Source organism: Pipistrellus kuhlii, unplaced genomic scaffold (genome assembly GCF_014108245.1).
Source record: "Pipistrellus kuhlii isolate mPipKuh1 unplaced genomic scaffold, mPipKuh1.p scaffold_m20_p_7, whole genome shotgun sequence".
Taxonomy (NCBI): Eukaryota; Metazoa; Chordata; class Mammalia; order Chiroptera; family Vespertilionidae; genus Pipistrellus; species Pipistrellus kuhlii.
The window spans coordinates 42,708,947-42,732,108 of NW_023425573.1; the positions used below are offsets into that span (position 1 = coordinate 42,708,947).

The 23,162-nt window shown below is 38.0% G+C and overlaps 2 pseudogenes; both read right to left on the minus strand.

Annotated features, from left to right (window-relative positions):
• Nucleotides 1-7,664: 7,664 nt before the first annotated feature.
• On the minus strand, nucleotides 7,665-8,330 carry LOC118709813 (annotated as a pseudogene).
• On the minus strand, nucleotides 8,329-8,917 carry LOC123651032 (annotated as a pseudogene).
• Between the last annotated feature and the right edge of the window lie 14,245 nt (nucleotides 8,918-23,162).

Sequence of the window (23,162 nt, forward strand, 5' to 3'; positions counted from 1 at the left end):
AAGTATGAAGAGCTGATAGAATAGGCTATAATTAAAATGTATTGACAGCAAAGATTTACCATGCCTTGCCCATAACCCTCAGATCTTTCAAGTTGATTGACAACTGTAAGGATCTTAATTTGTCCCCGTGTGTTGTTTTGTTTTTTTGTCCTGAAACTGCAAATATCAAGGAATTAATACTCCTTTCTCTACTCCCTAACACTTTACAACCAATGACTTCCTGGCTCCTTGGATGGGATAATTTTGAGGCAAGTGTTTAGCATATTTCCCAGGATTTTCCCATGGACTTAAGCTCAGGTACACCACTGTAGGCTTAAGCTCAGGTGGCCCAATAGAGTATTTTTATGGACTGCCTTCCCTTCTCAGGACCACAGCCATACCTCCCTCCTAATTAGTTTATTGTTCACTCAAATACATGTCTCCAATTAGCTTACTGTTCATTCAAATACATGTCTTCAATTCTGTTCCTAGAACAGAAGTCAGAGAGTGAACAAGGAAGAAATGATTGAATTGCTAATATGTGGAGATAATTATAGGTTACCTAAAGGTAACCTATAATAAATTTTTCTTGATATCTATTTATTAGGGATCACAGAACCTAAACTTCTTTATCACAGAACCTAAACTTTAATTAGATTCAACAGACATTTAATGAGTGGTTATTACTATAATGGCAGATATTTTACTAGATCTATCAGCACGTTACTTTCTTCTTATAGTTGAATTTCATTAACATCTATAATTTTTAAACATTCAATTTATAATCTTTGTTTCTCTAGGTTTCAACAGTCATAAGAGAAATCACATCACAGCAGCAAATAGACCTTTGTTGTAGTTATGCCTAGATTATTGGGTAGACTTCCAAATCTCTCTTTTGAAAATCCCTACACCAAAGCAAAAGTATCAGGAGAGGGGGTGCCTTCATTGGTTTTATAAATAGAGTCCTCTACTTTACCATGTAGCATCTTCATTTTATATCCCCCGGTACTCTAGCTTTGCTTCCTGAAACACCTACTTGAAACATCTGTTGTCTAGGTTACTGACTGGCTATGAAGCCACTTCAAGGTGATCATTTCTGCAACCATGTATCAGTTAGTAATGCTTTGACTGAAAGAAGTAGAATACTTGGCTCATAATGACTGTAACAATAAAGGCGTTGCTATATCTGATATAACAAGAAATTTGAAAGTGAGTTATTGCAGAATTGGTGCACTAGCTCAATGCTCTCTTTCATTTTATTTATTATTTTCTGCTCTGCCCAACTCAATGTGTTGAAAATATTGCTTCTCATAGTTACAGAATGGCTGCCAGAACATCTCATAGTACCACATTCTAAGTGGTAAGGAAAGGCAGGAGGCACTCAAACAATAAGGAATGTCTCCTTATATTATTAAAGATAATTTTTTGCATAAATCCAAGCAGAGTTCTCTTTACATTACAAGGACTAGAACTGGATCATGTAGTCACATTATTAGAATACTTGCTAACAAAGAAGATGACTGATTGAGGCCAATCCTGATTTGGGCAAATCCCAGCTTGGGCATAGTTCCAAAAAAAAATGCACAGGTGGGCTGCTGACAAGTACAGGGAGGGGTGATAGTTGTAGATGTGAGGAATGGTGCTCGCCATCCTGCAGTGCCTGTTGCTACCCACAAAAGTGCTTCTCTGCAGAAATCCTGCTCTGTTATCTTGGTTAAGGACAATTTCTCTTTCTTTACTTTTAAAAACAATACTTTATTGAGGTCTGATTTACATACAAAATGCTGTACATATGTAATATATACAATTTGATGAACATGGAGATAAGTATACCAATACCATCAATACTCTATGTCATAAACATCCATTACCTACCTCCAAAAATTTGGTCCTGTTTATTATTATTATTATTATTATTATTATTATTATATTGTAATAAAAACATGTAGTATATTTGATTGCCTCTCCTTAAACTCCTACTTTTGGCCAATGAATAGTAGTCCTATCAATATTAATTCCTAATTATGTGTTGGTTCCATATGCCATAAAACTTCAAAGTTTTACTCTAGTTAAAAGTCCCATGCCCCTTCATTTTGAAATTGCTATATCATCTTAAGAGTAATATTTTATATACCAATAAGATCTAATTGCATATCTGCCAACCTATGTTCCATAATACAATCAGAGAGTATTCTAATAAAATGATATCCAGCTTGTTTAAAATTATCAATTCATCCCATTTACTCAATGTTTGGTATACTAACAAGGTCCCTTATTACTTGGCCCTGACAATACTTTACTCTTTTCTTACTTCACACCTTACTCTGATTCTCCAGAAGTCCAAAATACTCAAGATGTTATGAGTTGTCCATGACTTAGTTCCTTTTGCAGGTGTTTTGGCAATAAGACATTCTGTAATTTCTTTTTTCTTTTTCCTCTACCTTCACATTCCCCTTTAATATTAGGTCTAGTAATAATTAATGTCGTTTTCTAATACTTTTTTAAATCGGATTTATTTAAACAATACAACAAAATTTAATCAACAATATAGTTGCCGTTGTTTTCTACTACTTGTGCCCAACGCTCAGGAAGCATTTTAATCCCTCTGTTGTAAAATTCTTGTGATTTTGATGCAAAAAATTCGGTCAATGCATTTTTGAGGCATTCTTCATTATTAAATTTTTTTCCAAGAAGAAAGTTTTGCAAAGAACGAAATAAATGGTAATCGGGAAGGGGCAATATCAGGAGAATATGCAGGTTGAGGGAGAACTTCCCATTCCAACTGGCACAGTTTTCAGCAGTGATTCTTGCAGTATGTGGTCGTGCATTATCGTGATGAAGAATTACGCCCTTCCAATTAATCAGTGCGGGTTTTCTCTTAAAGCTTGGGCTAACCTTTCCAATTGGGCACTATACACTGCACTTGTAATGGTTTGGTTAGATGGTAAAAGTTCATAATGAAGAATTCCTTTAAAATTCCACCAAACACACAACATCACTTTTTTTGCATGCAAGTCAGGTTTTGGCGTGGGCTGCGGAGCCTCATTTTTGTCCAACCATTGAGGCCGCCTTTTCAAATTAACATACAGTACCCATTTTTTATCTCCGGTAACAATTTGCTCTAAAAACGGCAAATGGTCTTGACGAGAGAGGAGCGAACTGCAAATTGTGACTCTGATTACGGTTGTTGTCAGTCAACTCATGAGGAACCCATTTTCCAAACTTTTGGACTTTGCCAAGTGCACGCAATTGATTGGAAATTGTTTTTTTGTGAACAATTTAAAGTTGTCACAAGCTCTTGTTGGGTAATTTGAGGATTTTGCACCAAAAGAGCTTGAAGAGCTTCTTGATCAAAATTGGACACACGGCCTCGACCACTCTTGTCATCTAACGAAAAAATTTCCCTCGCGAAATTTCTCAAACCAACGCTGGCATTTTCTGGCGCTAACTGCATCTTGACCAAGAGCACTACAGATGTTTTTTGCAGCCTCACTTGCTTTTCTTCCTAATTGGAACTCGTAAAGCATGCAGTGCCGAATATGCTCTTCATCCGCCATCTTCTTAGCCCTAGTTTTGCAACAAAAACCAAACCAAACACAAACTTTTTCAAGCAAAACTTGTTAATTGCACTTCACACATTCTGTAGATACCACGTGTTTGAAGGTTATGTCAATACAAGTCAACGCCAAGCAAGATTTTAAACGAATGTTTAAAAATGATATTAATTATTACTAGACCCGATATCTACCATGAGACCTCTAATAAGACTATCTTTCCCTGATCCACCTAAGAAAATTTCATCTCTCCTCATTCCCATCACTGTAATAAGTGCATCCCTTTTTACAGACCTTGATTATATGAGTCTTCTTTCCTTTCAGTCTACCTATTCCCTGGAATAACACACAATGTATTATTTATCTAGGGATGCTCAGGGCTCTAGGCAAAGTCTAGCACAATTGGGACCTCAATAAAATTATTGAATGGATGAATACATATGGGTTTTATTCCCCCCCCCCACCTACCTTTTGTTTCCTGGTTTTGTTCCCAATCATTAAGAATAAGTTTCTACCTCTTCCCAGTTTTATATGATTCAATGTTCATGTTTATCCCAAACAGATTTTGGGGGAAATAACCTTCAAAACAAACCTATAATCTATTTCAAGAAGAAAAAAACAGAAAGAAAAGACAAAAAAATGTGAATGGACAGAAACTTTCTTGGCCCTCTCATATGGTGTTCTTTCCATTCCTATGAAGAAATTAAGCCCATGAGAGAACAGTGACAGTGTGGGTATTTTCTCCCTCAGGTTCATTATCCTGCTTTGTCTCTCTCCTTCTGGAGCCATATTCATTTCATGTGGTCTCTTGGGTGTCTCCTTTCACTTTTCTGAGCACTTCACCACTACCTATAAACTCTTCTATTCGTTTATGAATCCCCATATGTCTTTTTCTGCAGTATTTACTGATATTGCTTTATTCTAAAATAGATAACTTTCCAGGAAATGGAAGGTGTAAATCTGGGTTCATAAACTTGATTCCAAAATGATTATAATCTTTGTGTAAATGACTCCCATAAACATGTTATGTCTCTGTAATGTATGTGCTACTTGAATGTACAACAAACTAGAAAATATGTAACTTGAAGGATATTTAGTAAATTGCTGAGTTTTTCAAACCTCCATCCAGATAATTATAGGCATGATTATGAGCATCTTGATGTTGGGGATGACTGGTGCTGGTGAAGCTGAGATGACAGAGGTGTAGTAGTTTCTGAGAAAATCACCAAACCTCTTCTTAAGGAGCCACTAAAACAACCAATCTTGCTACTTAAAAATGAAATTTCTCTCATAAGTTTTTAAGGTTCAAAATCAGAATTATATATATAAAAAAAGGAGAGCTGAATGGTAATACTTTTTATTAATAAAAAGGTGAATTCAAACTAACTGCCAAAATCGAAAGCCTCAAACAGTTACAGAGAACCAGGATACAAAGCAGAAATATTAAAATCAGGAGGAACAAGATCAAGAACAACTGGGGTCAAGTTAGTCTTAATTTAGGCTAATTGCCTGTAAATAGTTTGTGTCTACAGGTACCAAGAGCATGTCAGTTGTGATATTATATGTGCATAAAACATTCACTCTTAAAAGCCAGATATATGATAAACAGGGATTTGTAATATCTAATTCTTTATTTCTCTTTAGGCCTGGGTCATTGTTAGCACATAGTGCAAAAATATAGCCAGGCCTGGGAGGATAAGTCTCTGTTTGGCCATAATAAAATACAGATGCCTTCCTGCCCAGAGTAGCTCTGAGAAACAAAATGCCAGGATAGTTCATTCTTTTTTTAATTTTTTTTTATTTCTTCTTTTACTTTTATTTATTTGTCATTGTTAATCCTCACCTAAGGATATTTTTTAAGTTGATTTTTAGATAGAGTGGAAGGGAAAGGGGAGGAGAGAAACATTGATGTGAGAGAGAAACATTGATAGGTTGCCTCCCACAAGCACCCTGACCTGGGGATGAGGGCAGGGATTGATCCTGCAACCAAGTTACATACTCTTTGCCAGGAATCAACCCTGAGACCTGTCAGTCTGTGGGTTAATGCTCTAATCATTTCGCTAAACTGGCCAGGGGTAGCTAATACTTTTACCTGGAAACTGTGAGGGTGATTTAAACAAAAAACTTTGCTGGGATACCATTCCAGAATGCCCAGGGCCTTCAGGTAATGTTGAGGAGTGCATGCCATGCTACATGATGTTCAAATCTACACTAGTAAAAGAGAAAATGCTAATTGACCGTATCTTCGTTACGCCCACAGCCAGAGTATGCAAATTAACCCAATAAAGTTGGCGGTTAATTTTCATACACTGAGGGCGGGATGAGTGAAGACTGAAGACAGCATAGAAGAAAGAGAGAGGAAAAGCAGAAAGCAAGGCTGCTGCCAGAGGGAAAGTGCAGGCGGGGCCGGGTGGGCAGCAGGCAGCGCATGGCAGCTTGCAGGAATCTTCCTGCAATGGGCACCTAGTCTATATATTAAATATAAAGAAGGCAAATCCTCCATACAGGCTTCTTTGATTAAAGATGATGCTTTGGACATTCTTCTGGAGCATTCAGTTACAAATATCTGTGTGGTCTTTTGGCTTCTCTACACCTTTATTGTAGCCATTATACCAAGGAGTCGCCACAACCTTCAATGCACATCAGCTGATGACAAAGCATCTGAGGTGGAGTGCTGACAGGAGGACAGGATGAAGGATTCATGGAAGAATTTTTACAATAAAGGCATCTGGTGCACTGATCAGACTTGGAAAGTAGTGTCACTACAAATGATAAATGAAATAGGAAAGAAATACTTCCTGAAATTTTTTGCCAGCATTAAAGGTTTTGAGAAGGTGATGATTCAAAGCAAAGTCTTTCATTTTCCTAAGGAGCCTGGAGTAAGCAAAGTGAACAGTAAAAATGTGGAAGAACTACTAGCATCACTGATGAAGAGCCAAGAACTTACTAAAAAGCTCTTTCAAACTGATGGTCGTTATGGGTCTGAGGCAGGGGAGCTCCATTATTTGAATGCCAAACCTTAAAAATACAACTATAGGCAGAATCTTAGGCTGTCAGGGTCTCTAAGATCATGCATCAAGGGGATGCAAACAAGGGTTTTTGTTTTTTTGTTTTTTGTCTCTGCTTCTTAATCATCTACTCTGGAGCATTTAGTGCCAATGAGGGACTGTCCGCCAGTGTCTCAAATTTGGATAGTGGATGGGTCTCAGACCATTGTTCCCTCACTCCTACACTGGCTCCCTCCTGCTCAGTCTTCCCACCCCTATGCTCTCTGTCCACTTCCCTCCTCTCGCCTCCATATGCCACTCCTCAGGCAACTCTTCACTGGTATGTAACCAATTAAAAAAAGGCTTTGTTTACTGTGTTTACTAAATGTCAGCTGCACTCATGTATCTTCCTTCACACATTATTTCACCACCTATTTTTATTTCAAAGAAGTTAACTGAAGCAAGGTGCAATTTTTATCAATACCGCATAATGTTGTGTATTCTACACAAGTGTGCCTACCAATTAGTTCACTGACAAATAATTAGGTAATTGATGTTTTAAATGCTTTCTATGATATGAAAATCCTTGTTAAATATGAAATGGACTGTTATGTGCTTCAGTAATTGGTTGAAGTTTTTGGACAAGCAGAGGCATGTGATTTTTTCCATTTAGAGTAATGGAACATGGTATCCTGCAACCCCCAGATCTGCTTTCCGGCATTCTTTCAGGAACAGATTGGATGTGGGTAATGAGATGCCGGTGCATAAAGTGCTTTGGGAACTGTTGAGTGTCACATCATGTGACTGACTATCACCATTCAGAGGTTAGATTAGACAAACACAGAGGTTCCCTGTTGCTGGGCTCATTTATCCATACTCCTCACTTGAGCAGATGAGGATGCAGAGTGGGGTCTGGAGGCGAGGAGTTGGGCCAGTCACGATCAGTGCCCACTGAAGACAGAAGCTGATGTCTGGGCACAGGGCTCTCTTCTCCTCCCCTGTGTAATTTCTTTCTTAAAATACTAATAGTTCTCTGGCTTGGGGAGCACCATGCCCTTTAAAACTTTCTGATTAATGGCCAGTTATAATAAAAGGACTCTTCACCTTTTATTTTTTGCCAAATTAGAATTCTGAATTCAAATTGTTAAAGTTCATCTCAGTCACTCCTCTCTTGTGAAGAAACCCAGCAGCTCAGAATCACTTCCTGAACGTTCATTCTCTTCATGCATTCTGGTGATTCCATTTCTTTGTCAGTCATGGTAGAGGGTTTAGTGAGAGAACAGCATGAGTTCCTTGAAGACATTCACTGAGACTCTGCTCAAGGTAGCCAGTGACTTCCAAATGAAAGGTCTTTGAAGAGGCCATCGACTAATTAAATAATTACAGAGTGACTTGCATGGTAAAATAGAGGTCCTTTTGTTGCAGCAGTAAATCTGTTTTGTACTGAAGTCCCACTTTGGGCACCCAGCCCTTGCTTCAGAAGTCATGGTATGCCATATCGGTAGTCCTGAATGTGGGCTGAACAACCGTGAAAACTTTCCAGAGTTTCACAATCGTTAAAGGCTTTTTTTTTCATAGTAAATACTTAGACATCCCAGAGCATAGACAAGGAAGAAGGCTTTCTCACTTGGAGCATCTTCCTTCTCATTCACATCACACATGACTCCCCCCTTCCTCCCCCCCCAAGCAGGTACTCAAAAGCAGGTCCTCCCTCTCTGGCACAGGGGAGACCCACTCGTTGGCTGCTGTCCTGAGTACCACACTGGGAAAGAACATGCATTTTGAACTTAGGACAGAGGTACAGTGACCTCTAATTATTAATAGTGTTTATCCGAGCCGTTTGCAGTGAGTGGGTCATGCCCAAAGCCTTCCTACAGGCAGTCTGATGGCTTGCTGGGAAAAAGTTTCTTTCTATCTGCTGTGGCTTCTATTTTGGAAACCATTTCAGAGTTCAGCTCATCATGCAATGGAACATCTTCATTTTGTTCTATGCAAGGATGTTCAAGCAGTTTTGTGGTTTTGTGTAATCTTCAAGGATTCTGTGTACTCTCATCCTTCCCCTGTCTTCGCATGAGCTTTGTGGCCCATTCTACACTACGATGATGCTTCTGTGATGTGATTATAGGCATATTTGTCTTCAACTCTTTCCATTTAGCAACCAGCTTGGGACCAGAAGTGGTGGTTTGGACAGCGTCTAGACAGGATTTCTTTTCCAAAATAACCTTTCCCATAAAGCGGTTCAATATCTTCTGCATTCCTCACAATTACATTGTTGTTTATCATTTCAGCATGGAATATTTTGAAGTCTTTCTGACCAAAAGGGATCGGAAATGGAGACTCGTAATTCTCTTACACTCTTCTTTTCCTCTTCAGGGCATGGAAAAAGGCTTCTGCCATTTTTTAAGTGTAATTGGAATCAAACGGTGACCTCCTGGTCCATAGGTCAATGCTCAAACACTGAGCCATGCCACCCAGCAGTAATTTTCCAATTTTTAAGGTAAATTGATAAATAAAAATGACAGCAGCAATTACCAAATAAAGGTCCATTATGAACCTCCAATTGGCTAAGATTAGGAACTGTAAAGCCAGAGTGCCAGGAATGGAATCAGCCTTACTACTTCCTAGTCCTGTGACTGTGGGCAAAGGTTACTTAATCTCTCTGCATTTTGGTTTCCTCATCTTTATCCACCTCACATGCTCGCCATTTCCCCAACAATGCCCACCAAGTTCATTCTTATAGTTGCTATTCAAAATTACCTCTACCCAATAATGTCATCCAGGTCCCACTGTTGGAGAGGAGACCTTTAATAATTTTAAATCCTCTAAAATTATTATGGAATTTTTTAGGAGGTCTTAGAAAGTTTTCCTTCTTGTGGACCCTGCATAGAAAGACACCAAGCATTGCCAGGTAAGCATTGAAGACTGTTTATATAAAGAAAACCACTTTGTCCAGTGTTTGGAGCCAGAAATACATGAAGTAAACTGACATCAAGTAGGGTTACATTTCCTATAAGAACAGTTTTGGGGCTTGGTAAATATTAGATAATAGAGCTTTTGAAGCAAGTTAAATCCTTTTAATTTGTGAATTAATGAATTTTATCTAATCTGTGTGCTAAATTTATAAACCATGTTGGCAATGAAACAAAGGGGAGTTCTTGGAATAACAGCACTAGGAGACAAGTGTAGGATTAAAATGAGCCAATACCAGTTTGCCAACAGGGAATTAGCTCTGAAGAAATGCAATTTCATAGGATTTTCAGAAAACCTTTACCATCAGCAATCAAACATCTACTGTGGGAGGAACTTGGTATTTCATATAGTTTGAAATATATTTCATATAGTATAGAATTACTGTGGAAGCAGAGTACATTTATGGAGTTTTCCTTTAGGATGGAAAAAAAGATAAAATACAGATTTTTAAAAAGTAATACAGGCAAACTATAGCTTGGAATCTTGGAGTTGAAAGTATCAATTCATCCAGAAAATAATGTATAATTGGACAAAAAACGGAACTGTTTTGATCTATATCCGCATTAATAAGCCATATAACTGCAGACAAATCTACTGACTGTTCTGTCCCTGCATTCGTGGAGGGGGGGGGGGGTACTTTATATGATTGCTGCACTTCTTTCTTGTTCTCTGATTCAGTGAAATGCTAAGGTATTCAATAAGAAGCTTCAGGATTTCAAACTGCTTCTAACTTTGTGTATATAAACCAGATAAGCCTGGTTGAGATAATATGATAGAGACAACATCCTATCACCATACTTTTTCAGTCTCACCCCTGAGATTGCATATAATCTAAAGTAGGATGTAAATGAATAATAACAGGGTTGATACTCAGTGTTAAGCTGCCAACATGGGCTGCGTATTGGTTGACAAGGTCATCTAATTTCCATTTTGAATGAGAAAATTTCAAAGAATCATAAATCTATTAGAAAGACTGAGTACATTATCACTCTAAATATGACTTAAAGTATGGCCACAAGGATGCTCTTTCTAATATAATGTTAATGTATACCCTAAAACATTTCTGAAAAGATCTATCCCAAACAATTTCCTTCAGGAATAGAGAGCAAGACAGAGAATATGGGTGATGTTCACATATTCTAACTATTTGAATTTTAAAAATTAGTAGGTAATATTCCTAGAGTTCCACATAAACAGTATAAAGATACATATTTAAGAAGAGAGCTGAGGCCCTTATATGTAGCCATAACTTATCAGTATTTGTAATGAATATGCTTGAGATTACCAACTGATGCCTGTTGGTATCAATTCAATGCCAACAGGAATCTTCAATTTGGGTCACAGTAAAGGGGAAGACACTGTTCAGTGCAAAAACCTCAACTGTGATACACCACCACTGAGATACAGCACACCTGTGGAACATTTGAATAGTACTGTAGCTCTATTATGAAACTAAAACAGCATGGATGTGAGGTGGCTATTGGGCAAAGCAATGTGGCTTAGTGTTGTAGCTCTATTCTCGTCTCCTCTGCCCAGACAGCCCTTCTTTGCACTGCTCCACCAGGACATCTTTGGTGTTTCAGCTGCTGTCAGGGAAAACGCAATTATCGGGGGAAGAGAAAGTGTGCTCCACTTAGAAAGAAGTAAAACTGGCTTATATAGAGAGGAGTTTCCACTCCAGGTTCCTGATTGGTCAAACTCATGCAAACAAGGACTCTAAATCCTCATAGTTTGATTGCTCCAAAAAGCACTGTCCTGACCAAGCACCTCTGATTGCTCAGTGAATATGCAAATGAGCATATAGCTGTGCTGCACTAATTAAACAGGAAAGGTATCAGTCCTATTGGTTCAAATATGATTCCAGGAACTCTTTTATAAGGATCAGCTCAGCGAGCAGGAGCACAAGGCAGGTGGTTTACAGCTCAGTATAGCACTTCCCTGGAGTACAGAGAGTATTAGAGACCCCTTTTGAGAAATGGCAACTATACTTTGCTTATAAATTTGATCCCTGTTAGCCAGGAGGAGTCCTTACCAGGCACACTCATTCTTGGGGTCTATTAGATGCAAACTCTAAAAAATATGGGGCCCCTATTTCACTCGCACCTCATATTCTTGGTTACTTTTTAGAACAATCACTAAGTATAGAGTGCTTGTTTAAGCTGGCTATTTCTAATACAAGTTCCCCATTCCTTTAAGATTCACAGGAAAATGTCTTAGGGAAGCTGTGCGTCCATAAAGCAACTAACTTTCAAGGTCAAGACCATGTTGACAACACTCTCAGGTGCTGTGTATTCTACCTCCACAGATTGATTTATTGTAGGGCCTCATGAAATGTTTCTGTTATAAACTAGTAAACCCCACAGTTTTCAGAAGTAGCATTCTCCATGACCGCGATGCACTGGTAGGCTGCGCCTACCTGTGACATATGTTTTTTCAAACCTTCCTTTTTTTACAGTAAGTCAGTAAACCTGATCTGACCCCATAAATGTGGATTCTAATACTAAAAGGAATGATGAGTCCACAATTGTCCTTTGGGCAATTTAGGGAAAGGACAATGCTCCTGCTTCAGTGACCTATCTGCAACAGAAAAATTTTGGGTGAGAACCACTATGGGATGAAAGAAACTTTGGAGTAGATTCATCTTGGTTTATTCATTTCCTAAATATATTGTGCCCTAAACTATGCTTTGGGAAAGTTGGCTGTCTGACAGATTGTGTTTAAAAGCATGTAGGTACCTTAGCAGAAAATAACGGAAAACAAAAGTGTAGTGAAAAGAAGACTTACACACCTGTACAAGTCCCCAAGCTTCGTTAGCATCATTTATCAAAATCAAACAGGTTGCTTCAGTTCACTAAGAAAAATTGAGTGCTGCTTAGGTGCTTTATTCTATCCCCTGGTTGAAAAATATTAGGCTATTTGTGGATACTGTTTCTTTTTGTTAATACAAAACTGCACAAATATGCATCTCTAGGAAGAGGAAATATTTCACGATGGTGAGTGACAAACCTTCCCTGAGTTAGTGTGACAGCTAACACAAAGTAACAGCCGGCCCCACGGAGAACTGCGAAAATGACAAGTTGACTATGAGAAGCAACCAAGGGTGTCTATTTCCTATTTCTTCTCCATTCCCTTACATGGTCCAATGTAAAGGGCCAATGACTCAAGTGCTTTGTGTGGGCTACACAGCTGCCCAAATTGGATGGTTCAGTTATCTGAGGGATTCTGAGTTCACAGTTGGCTAGGTTGAGATAAAGAAAGGAAATGTGGAGTCATCAGATCTTAAAACAAACAAATGACAGTTCCATACAGAAACATTATAATGACTCTCACTGATTAACTTCTGATATCTTTACTTAGTGGGCTACTGAGTTACAAAACAAAACAGAATTTGCAATTTTCAACTCTAATATAAGCGAAGCGATGTTATCAGAATGATTCCTCACAGAGTCTTCGAGTAGATTTCCCTCTCTAATTCAACAGGTTTCAAATGACTGGGCTTGCATTGTATTCCTAGGGCATGATTCCACCAATGCAGAGATCTCATTACAACATCACAAAATGTTTTCTGATATCCAATTCCTCTTTTTTTTAATGGTCCTCGGACTACCTTAAATATGCCTGCTCTCCCACTGGAGTTCAGGTTTCCCTGCAGCCAGGGTAATTCTAAGAGTTACCCGATGCTCTCCTCTATGCCTTCTCCTCCTCCCTGACCTTACCCCTCCCTCTACTCCATTCAGGCTGCACTGACCAAGTCAGACAGACCTTTGTTTTCCTGGGTCCTTTCTTGTTTTACTGTTCCTACTTGTCCCTTCTCCAAGCATATTTTTTCACTCCTTTTTTACACCAACATTAGGGTATCTTTAACCTCCTCTCCCCACTGCTTTTCAAGAGAGATGGGCTTTTCATGAGTTCTTAACTACATACATGCTCTACCATCTGTGAGGAATGATTTATAAAACTTTCACTACAGCGCTGACCATCCCAAACAGTAGTTTTAAACTTTAATCTGTTGATCTTTCCATTTAAAAAGTCTCTAAGAATATCAAGTTTGATCATAATATTTTAGCTTCAAAATATGTAAGGTTAGACATGAGAGATAAAAAGAAAATAGAAAAACACCAGAGTTTTCTATCTAGTTAGGGTTTGCAAGAATATTTCTTGTTCCTTTGTTGGAAAATCAAAAGTACATCTTATGTATCATCTTAAAAAAATTTTTAACAGAATTTTGTAGAACTCTAAGTTATTCTTTCTTATTTTTGATAAAATAGTTCTAATTGGACCTTCGATTTATGGAACTATAGAATGGATTCTCCTTGACACCTTTCTACTTTATATGCTCCCTATTTCTTCCAATGTATAATGATTTTTCCCCCTAACAAACAACTTCATAAATGTGAATAGGTTCCCAGACTGGCTTAGAAAGCTAAATTTACCAGTGATTCCGTGACTTAACAGGATTACTAATTGTATTTCAACTCTTTACTGTGGTTAGAACTCATAAATTGAAGGCCTAGACAGTTCCCAGCTGTTCTTTTGGCACATGTAGATTTAGCAATTATTTCTCAGATCTTAGCAGGATTTAAAATTAATTATACATGTCTTCTTATAATCACAAAAGCTGTAGCTGTCCAGCCTGCCAAGTAGGCCTATGTCACTCCTGGCCACACAGGTCTGAGGGCTTCCCTCATGCTTTTAGCATAATGATAAATCACAGGATCTGTCTACTAGCCAACATTATTCATTGGCATTATCTTCATCGTTACCACTGGTTTAGACAGATGCTATTGAATTTCTACTCTCCACTTTTTAATACTTTTCCCATCCATTTCCTTACAGCAACCAGAAGGATATCAATGAAATATGCATTCCTTCTCTCTCAAAACATCAAATAATTTTTACTTTCAGTGAGGACAACATGTAACATCATTTTACTGTGATCTAGAGAGCCCTTCAGGACTGACCTGCCTCACCATCCTCACCTTGTATTACTCTCTCTTCTTCACAGAACTGAAGCCTTGCTGCATTCCCCTTGCGAGCCTTTTCCTGAATCAGGGGCTTTTGAACCTGTTATTCTCTTTACCTAGGAGTGCTTCTCCCCACTCATTGCCTGGATAATTCCATCTCCACAACAATTCCTCAAAGAAATTCTCCCTGATAACTTAACCAAAATTCCCTCCCCCTTTTATAGTATCTCAGATCACACAGTTATTTTCTTTCCTATTACATACAATAATTGATCATTATTTACATGATTCTAATGGTTTATTTCTGTAAACTCATATGTGTTTTTATTCTTCTCTGTATTTTAGGGATCTATACACAGAAAGGTGTGGCATATGTTACCAAAATTAGCAAGTGATGAGCAAATTAATAGATAGATGAAATAGCTATGCTTCACTAGCCCCTAAAGAGAGTGTTTATTTTAGTGCTATTTATCAAGCTGTTTTGGGGAATTCTGTCTGGTCCTCATCCAAAAGAGTGACTTTCATCTTTAAATAACATGCACTATTCACTCCCTATTTCCCACCGTGGTTTGTGTCTTGAACCCAGTTCCAAAGGACATCCCTTCTTAGCTTATTATTTTGGACCTTCAAACCTAGTTGAGACTAGGTGTCACATTAACCACCCTTTTGAGTTCATGGCCCATTGAATTTTTCACAACTGCCTTTGCCTTTTTTAAACCAAGACCCAGAGCCAGACATTCCTACTCAATGCCAACTTTTGTTACCAGCCTATATTTTGAGTATATGGTATCATACTAATTACCAAGGTCTTCTCCCCTCCCCCACAACTATCCCTTATATCTTTCAATCCTTTTATGTATGCCTTAATAATGTAGAAGTAAAACTACAACAACAACAAACATTTTAGTCCAGCCGGCTTGGCTTAGTGGTTGAGTGTGGACCAATGAACCAGGAAGTTACAGTTCAATTCCCCATCTGGACTCATGCCTAGGATGCTAGCTCAATTCCCCATGTGGGGCCTGCAAGAGGCAGCTGATCAATGATTCTCTCTCATCATTGATGTTTCTATCACTCTCTCCCTTTCCCTTTATTTCTGAAATTAATAAAAATATATTTTTAAAAATTTTGCATTTTGTGTGTGTAATATCATGATGTTTTTAAAGATAAATAAGCATCCTACACAGGCTTCCCACCTCTAAAAAGTATAGTAGCCATGCCATTCTGAAGCGACGATTACTCCATCAAATTTAAAACAGTTTCCTTCAGTGATTCAATTTGAATATCCAAATAGCCTACTGGAATTTCTACACAGAACACTAATAAGAAGAATCAATAAAATATATTTAAAAAAAAGAAATTTAAAAAAAGAAAAAAAAAGAACAAAATGTGAAAATCTACAATTTACCCAGTCTTCATGACAAAAATTAGTAATGATTAAATCTAGCAAATAAGATAGGCTATGCATCCTTAACATAATGCAAATCCATGACCCCTGCCCCCTGAAGAGAGCTTTTATTTTTAAAATCAATGACATTTATAATAAGACGAATAGGCTGTATAATCCAGATTTGAGTTACCCACAAAACCAGAAAAAGCACCCATCTTGCTTAAAAATCACCGAGTCCTTTATTTTGAATTGACTTCAAGGCAGGAAATTTTATATTTTAATTTAAATGAATACTGAGAACCATCTGTTATAGAGGATCAAGGTGACTCGTCCAGATACCTGGCACATCAAGAGAGAAATATATTGAATAGTTTGGAAATATAGATTCATTGACAATAATCCCACCTGTGTTAAACATTTTTCTTAATTGTATATTATATTATAGTCTACATCTCTTTCATTAAATTATTTCTTTCTTTAGATGCTTAACCAGATAACCTTTTATAGCTTCCTTTGGTGTCTGTGTATTTTCTCAAGAAGTTATCGTCTCATGAAAAGTCCATTCTTTCTATTTTCTTATATTGCTTATTTCTTATATTGCTTATTATACACAATACATATTATACACAAAACATTAAAATATAATTTACCAAAAATTTTTTGGAATAATTTCTAATCTTTTACTCTTCCTTTTGTTGCTTTTTTTTTTAACTATTAATATCTTCATGCACATAAATTCTTTCAGAAAATTTAAAAATCAGAACTAGCTTTAAAATCTAGAATTACAGTAGACACTTAAAATAAATGATTTTAACTATGTTTATAACAACAAACTCCTGATTCTGAAGATGATATACATGAACAGGTCAATTGCTTGAAGCATGCATTTGAATTGGATATACTGAGGCCAGGGAGCAAAAGGTCTCAGCTGGTAACTGACACTAGCAGGTTTCATAGCATATCAATTTCAACAGGACTTTGTTGCTCAACATTAGATGTTGCATATCCAGTGAACTCTTTTGAAGTAATAAGTCTGAGTCTCCCCATGAGAAATAGTCCCTAAGATAAATTGGCTAGGTGGCTACTGTGGAAATAAAGAGAAAGCAAAGAGCCCTAATGTAGTATTTGCTCTGAAAATAAAAATTTGAAGGAAGTTAATATTATAATATTAAAATTGTGGCTTTCAATGTACTCAATCTAATTATTTTTTCTTGCATATTAACTCCATGCCAAGTAACTATTAAAATAGAAGATTGAATGTTGACCAGAATAAATGTATAGGCCAATCACAGGGAGCGGAGGGTCTACCAGTAGCAATGAATTGTTTGATTAATCTGTTCTGTATTTGTGTGATTATATATATATAATTTATATATATTAGAGGCCCAGTGCACAAAATTCGTACATGGGGTGGGGTGGGGGTGTCCCTCAGCCCAGCCTGCACCCTTTCCAATCTGGGACCCCTTGAGAGATGTTCATCGGCCTGTTTAGACATCCTTCTCACAATCCAGAACTGCTGGCTCCTAACTGCTCACCTGCCTGCCTTCCTGATAGCCTCTAACCACTTCTACCTGCCAGCCTGATCACCCCCTAACCACTCCCATGCCAGCCTGATGGATGTCTAACTGCTCCCCTGCCAGCCTGTTTGCCCCCAACTTCCCTCCTCTGCCAGCCTGGTCACCCCTAACTGCTCTCCCCTGCAGGGTTGATCGCCTCCAACTGCCCTCCCTTGCAGACCTGGTCCCTCCCAACTTCCCTCCCCTGCTGGCCATCTTGTGGTGTCCATCTTGTGTCCACATGGGGGCAGACACCTTTGACCACATGGGGGCAGACATATTTTGTATTGGAGAGATGGTCAATCTGCATATTACTCTTTTATTAGATAGGATAGAGGCCTGGTGCATGGGTGGGGGCCAGCTGGTTTTCCCTGAAGGGTGTCCTGGATCAGGGTGGGGGTTCTCTAGTGGGGTGGGGTGGCCTGGGTGAGGGACTGTGGTGGTTTGCAGGTCAGCCACACCCCCAGCAACCCAAGCGGAGGCCCTGGTATCTGGAATTTATTTACCTTCTACAATTGAAACTTTGTAACATGGAGCAGAGCCAAGCCCCCTGTTTGCTCCCTGACTGTCGCCATTTCTGTTTGAATTTGTTTACCTTCTATAATTAAAACTTTGTATTATTGAGTGGAGGCCTCAGCCAGCCAGGACAAGGGCAAAACTCGGCTTTCTCTTTTGCCGGGGGGCAACCCTAGCCTGTTCTTTCCAGCTCAATGGCTGCCATTTTTCTTGGGATTTATCTTCTATAATTGAAACTTTGTATCGTTTGAGTGGAGGCCTAGGCTGGCCAGGATGTGTGGAAAGCTTGACTTCCTCTATTGCCAGGGAAACCCAAGCCTCTCAAATGCTCTCTATGGCTGCAGCCTTCTTGGTTGGAATAATTTGCATACTCACTCTGATTGGCTGGTGAGTGTGGCTGGTGGGCATGGCTTGTAGCAGGGTGATAGTTAATTTGCATATTGCTCTTTTCTTAGGTAGGATGTGTTTGGATGTGTATGGGCATTTCCTTATTTCTATCAAGCTGATATCTAAATAATTTTTACTACATGGCATACATTTTCTAAAACTTTAAAATCTTAACTCATTTAACCACTCTTCAACCTCTTGAGGTAAGGAGTTTCATCATATTCATTTTACAGATGATGCAAATGAACAGTTTGTTGAGCAAAATGCTCAAGATCACACAACTATTAAGGAGCAGAGCTGGGCTATGAACTTCAATAGCCTGGATTTAACCATTAACTCTTTTCTCCAGAAAAATATGGGAAAAGATAGAGAACTATTTTGGCAATGGCTCCAGATAGGGAGAGCAAAGGTTTAGTCAAACTGGAAAAGAGAATTAACTTTTTTCATAAAGAACTATATATATATATAAAAAAAGTGATTCAATTCAATATTGCTTCATACAATTATTTTTCACTATAAAACACAAGAAAAGGCAGTTGTTTTAAAACCGATTACCTTTACGGTAAGTAAAGCTTCCTCTGAAAATGTTAAGAACAAGTTTTCTTTCATAAGATGAAGTTTCAGACTGGATCACTTTTGCTGACAATGTTATTGTAGAAACTTTTCCTCTCAAACTAAACAAGAATATGGAGGAGAGCATGTATAAGCTAGATGATTCTTAATGACAGATAAAACAGGCTTAAAAGGGAAGAAAATGCCTTCATAAATATAACTTCCCAAGGAAGAGTCAACAGGAAAGATTAGTGAGCAGGAGCTGATAGACTGTTCTACAGTCAATAAGTAAGCCAGGCTGGCTCTACTAGTTTAAAAACCCTAGAGCAGGAAGAAGCAAGAATCTGAAGGTCTTGTATATATGTTAGCATCCAGTACAAAGTTTGAGTCATTGTTCAACTCACAGGGATGGGGAACTTTTTATCTGCTATGGGCCATTTGGATATCTATAAAATTATATTAGGACCATACAAAATTATCCACTTAAAAATCAGCCTGCTATATTCTGTCAAACATTTAATTAACTCACCCCTAACGTCTTCACAGTGCCAGATCAAATGATTCCATGGGTTTTATATAGCCCGTGGGCTGGATGTTCCCCGCCCCTGCTTTATGGAGTTGAAGAATTTCTTTGAAAGAATACATATCTTCTTTCCCAGAAACTTGAATCATCATGAGTAACATCTTAGACCTTGCATAAAGTCTACTCTTTATGTATCTGAATATTTATGTTATATTAGAGGTCTAGTGCATGAAAATTCCATGCACTGGAGAGATGGTCCTTCAGCCCAGCCTGCCTCCTCTCACAGTGCAGAAATCTTCAGGAGCAGGAGGCGACCCAGCGATCAGGGGAAGGTAATACCGTCCTTCCACCTCTGCTCCTGCCACTGCTGGCAGCACAAGCCTTGGCCGGCCCTGGTTACCTAAGCCTCGGGTGGCCCTGGGTGGCTGGGCAGCTGCCACCTGGGGCCTGCCTGTGCCTCGGGCCTGCCCTGGGTGGCTGGGTGGTTGAGGGGCTGAAAGGACTGGGCACCTCCATCTTGTGGCTGGGGGTGCCGCCATCTTGATGGCATGGCAATCAATTAGCATATTCCCTCTTTATTGGCTGTGGACGCCACCATCTTTGTGGAGGTGTGATGGTCAATTAGCATATTCTCTCCTTATTAGATACAATACCTTCCTCAAATATTGTTGTAGTCCTCATCTTTTCAGTAATGGAGTTATAAACTACTTCATAGTATATGAGATTTATTGTATGTTTACCACTGCCTGAAAAATCAGGATATAGACTTCAATACTGATGTCAGCTCATGCTGGAGAGCATAAAACCTTGATGACTATATGAGAACAAATATGAGGATAAGCGTGGGGAGAAATACTTCCGTAAGAGCACTAAAGAAAGAGAAAGTATATATCTTCTTTAAATGACTTATTTCCACAGCAAACAAAGTGAAGCTTATCATGTTTCATAGACAACAGTTGGCAAACACATATAAATTGATTGATGAGATTTGCAACAATAACAGAACTCTCAATTACTGATTTATATTTGTCTCTCTGACAGGATCAGCCAGAATAACAGAAGCTATTCAACATCTTTTGAGGAGAAAATGTTACTAAAAAGTTTAATTGAAGTATAATATGTGTCTATAAAATACACATATAATTGTACAGCTCAATGAATTTCTTAGTGTAAGCACAAACATGTTGCAGGACCCAGATTTAAAAACAGAAGGTTATCAACCCAGGTTGGTGTGGTTCAGTGGTTGGTCATAGAACTATGAACCAGAAGGTCAAGTTTTTATATTGTCAGGGTACATGCCTGGGCAGCAGGCTCAATTCCCATGAGGGGGCATGCAGGAGGCAGCCAATCAATGATTCTCTCTCATTATTGGTGTTTTCTTTAAATCTCTCTCCCCCTCTCCCTTCCTCTCTTAAATCAATTTTTTTAAAAAAGTATTCTTATCTTTGATCCAGCAATACCAAGCCTATTTAAAACACAAGAGAAATCAAAACATATATTTACAAAATGCAGAAAAATGTTCATTTCAGTTTTACTCAGATGAACCAAACACTGAAAACAACCAAAATATTCACCAGTTGGAGAATAATTAAACAAATGGAGGGCCGAAACCGGTTTGGCTCAGTGGTAGAGCGTTGGTCTGCGAACTGAAAGATTTCAGGTTCGATTCCGGTCAAGGGCATGTACATTGGTTGTGGGCACATCTCCGGTAGGAGGTGTGCAAGAGGCAGCTGGTGGATGTTTCTCTCTCATCGATGTTTCTAGCTCTCTATCTCTCTCCCTTCCTCTCTGTAAAAAATCAATAAAATATATTAAGAAAAAAATGGAGGAATATCTATCTATTCAGCAAATCAATCAATCAATAAATAGTGAACTACTGACATTTTACAATATGGATAAATCTCCAAAAACCCATTATGCTAAATATAAAAAGCATGAACCAAAAGACCAGTGTGTAATTTTATTTATATGAAACTCTGGGAAAGGCAAAACTAATATATAGTCACAGAAAGCAGAGCTGTGTTTGCCTGAGGCCAAGGCAGAGGGTAGAGATGAGGAAGGGGTATTTTGGGGTGATGGAGTGGTGCTTATGTTAATTTTGACTATGATTACAAAGACATATGCATTTATCTAAACTCATTAAATTATGCACTTAAATGTATAGTTTATTGTATACAAAGTGAAACTCAATATAGTTAATTTTTAAAAAGTGGTTCTTGACCACAAGCAATATTAGAGCTGGTGTGATTCAACATGATGATGGACAGGCATTCAGGAAGTCCATAAATATGGTGCCAATAGAAGCATTATGGGAATAAGAAGCAAATCTAGCCGAAACCGGTTTGGCTCAGTGGATAGAGCATCGGCCTGCGGACTGAAAGGTCCCAGGTTCGATTCTGGTCAAGGGCATGTACTTTGGTTGCGGACACATCCCCAGTAGGAGGTGTGCAAGAGGCAGCTGATTGATGATTCTCTCTCATCGATGTTTCTAACTCTCTATCCCTCTCTCTTCCTCTCTGTGAAAAATCAACAAAATATATTTTAGAAGAAGAAGAAGAAGAAGAAGAAGAAGAAGAAGAAGAAGAAGAAGAAGAAGAAGAAGAAGAAGAAGAAGGGCAAATATATATCCAGAACAAGCATCTAGTAGGTTGAGGAAAGAAAGGTAAGTAAAAAGATTCAGAAATACACTTGACTCTGTAAGAACTGAACTCATTCTGTTGCTTAAGAGCAAGCCTGTCATTGACAAATGTACCCTTGCTAAACATCTGAATTTGGTAAGGTTTTTACTGAGGGTCCATAAAAATCATAGAAGGAACTTTATCAATTGTTGTAAACTGATTTCATCCTACTAAAAAGAACATGTCCTCAACGTTCTATATTCATACATACACCACTCATTGTCATACCCTGAGTATATCTTATTGCCCAAAGAGTGTAGCTTCATTTGTTATCATCACCACTTTAATTTGACAGATTCAGTTAAGCTCAGAGTTAATGTTAATAAAGAAAAAAATGATTGTCACATAGTGTGAAACTTTAGTAAAAATTATTTTAATAGCTTCATAAATGCATTTATTACTATGCATAAAAATAAAAGGCAGAAAAATATCACTTAAAATTGTCAAGCATATTTTATTGGATGTTATGGAAAAAGTATGTTAAAATTTCAATGATTTAGAAATTCACAAAGACCACAGCATATTTTGAATATAATGGGTGATCTGTTATACTTTGGCGTTGAGTCTTATTGCAGTGAAAAAATTTAGACAAACATTGCTTTTTGCTCCCATAACTTGAGATTGAGTACATGTAAATGGATTGTGTATTCAGTCCCTTTTAATTCTCACTGACATACCTATAAAATATATATTGTTTTCTTCATTTCTTCATTATACAAAGTTACTTTCTACTAAAGAATCACATGAAGTTTTACTACTTTGTGAATTATGTTTTACACTGTTTATTTTTATGTTGGAATATTGTATCCTATGAAATTATAATAACAAGAGAGTGTCAAAAGGAATTAAAAGGCATGCTTATATATGATGTGCCCAAATTACATTAGCAGATTCAGATAGAAGGTAATTTTTCTCAGACTATTAATAATATCTCTCAAGCAATCCTCCATAATAAAAACCAAATATACTAAGTGTCCGATCGTCCTATGACTGGTCGACTGTTCAACCAATCAAAGCGTAATATGCTAATGATAAGTTAAGGCCACTCAACTACTCTTTATGATGTACATTGATCACAAGGGGGCAGACAATCAACCGGTTGACCAATC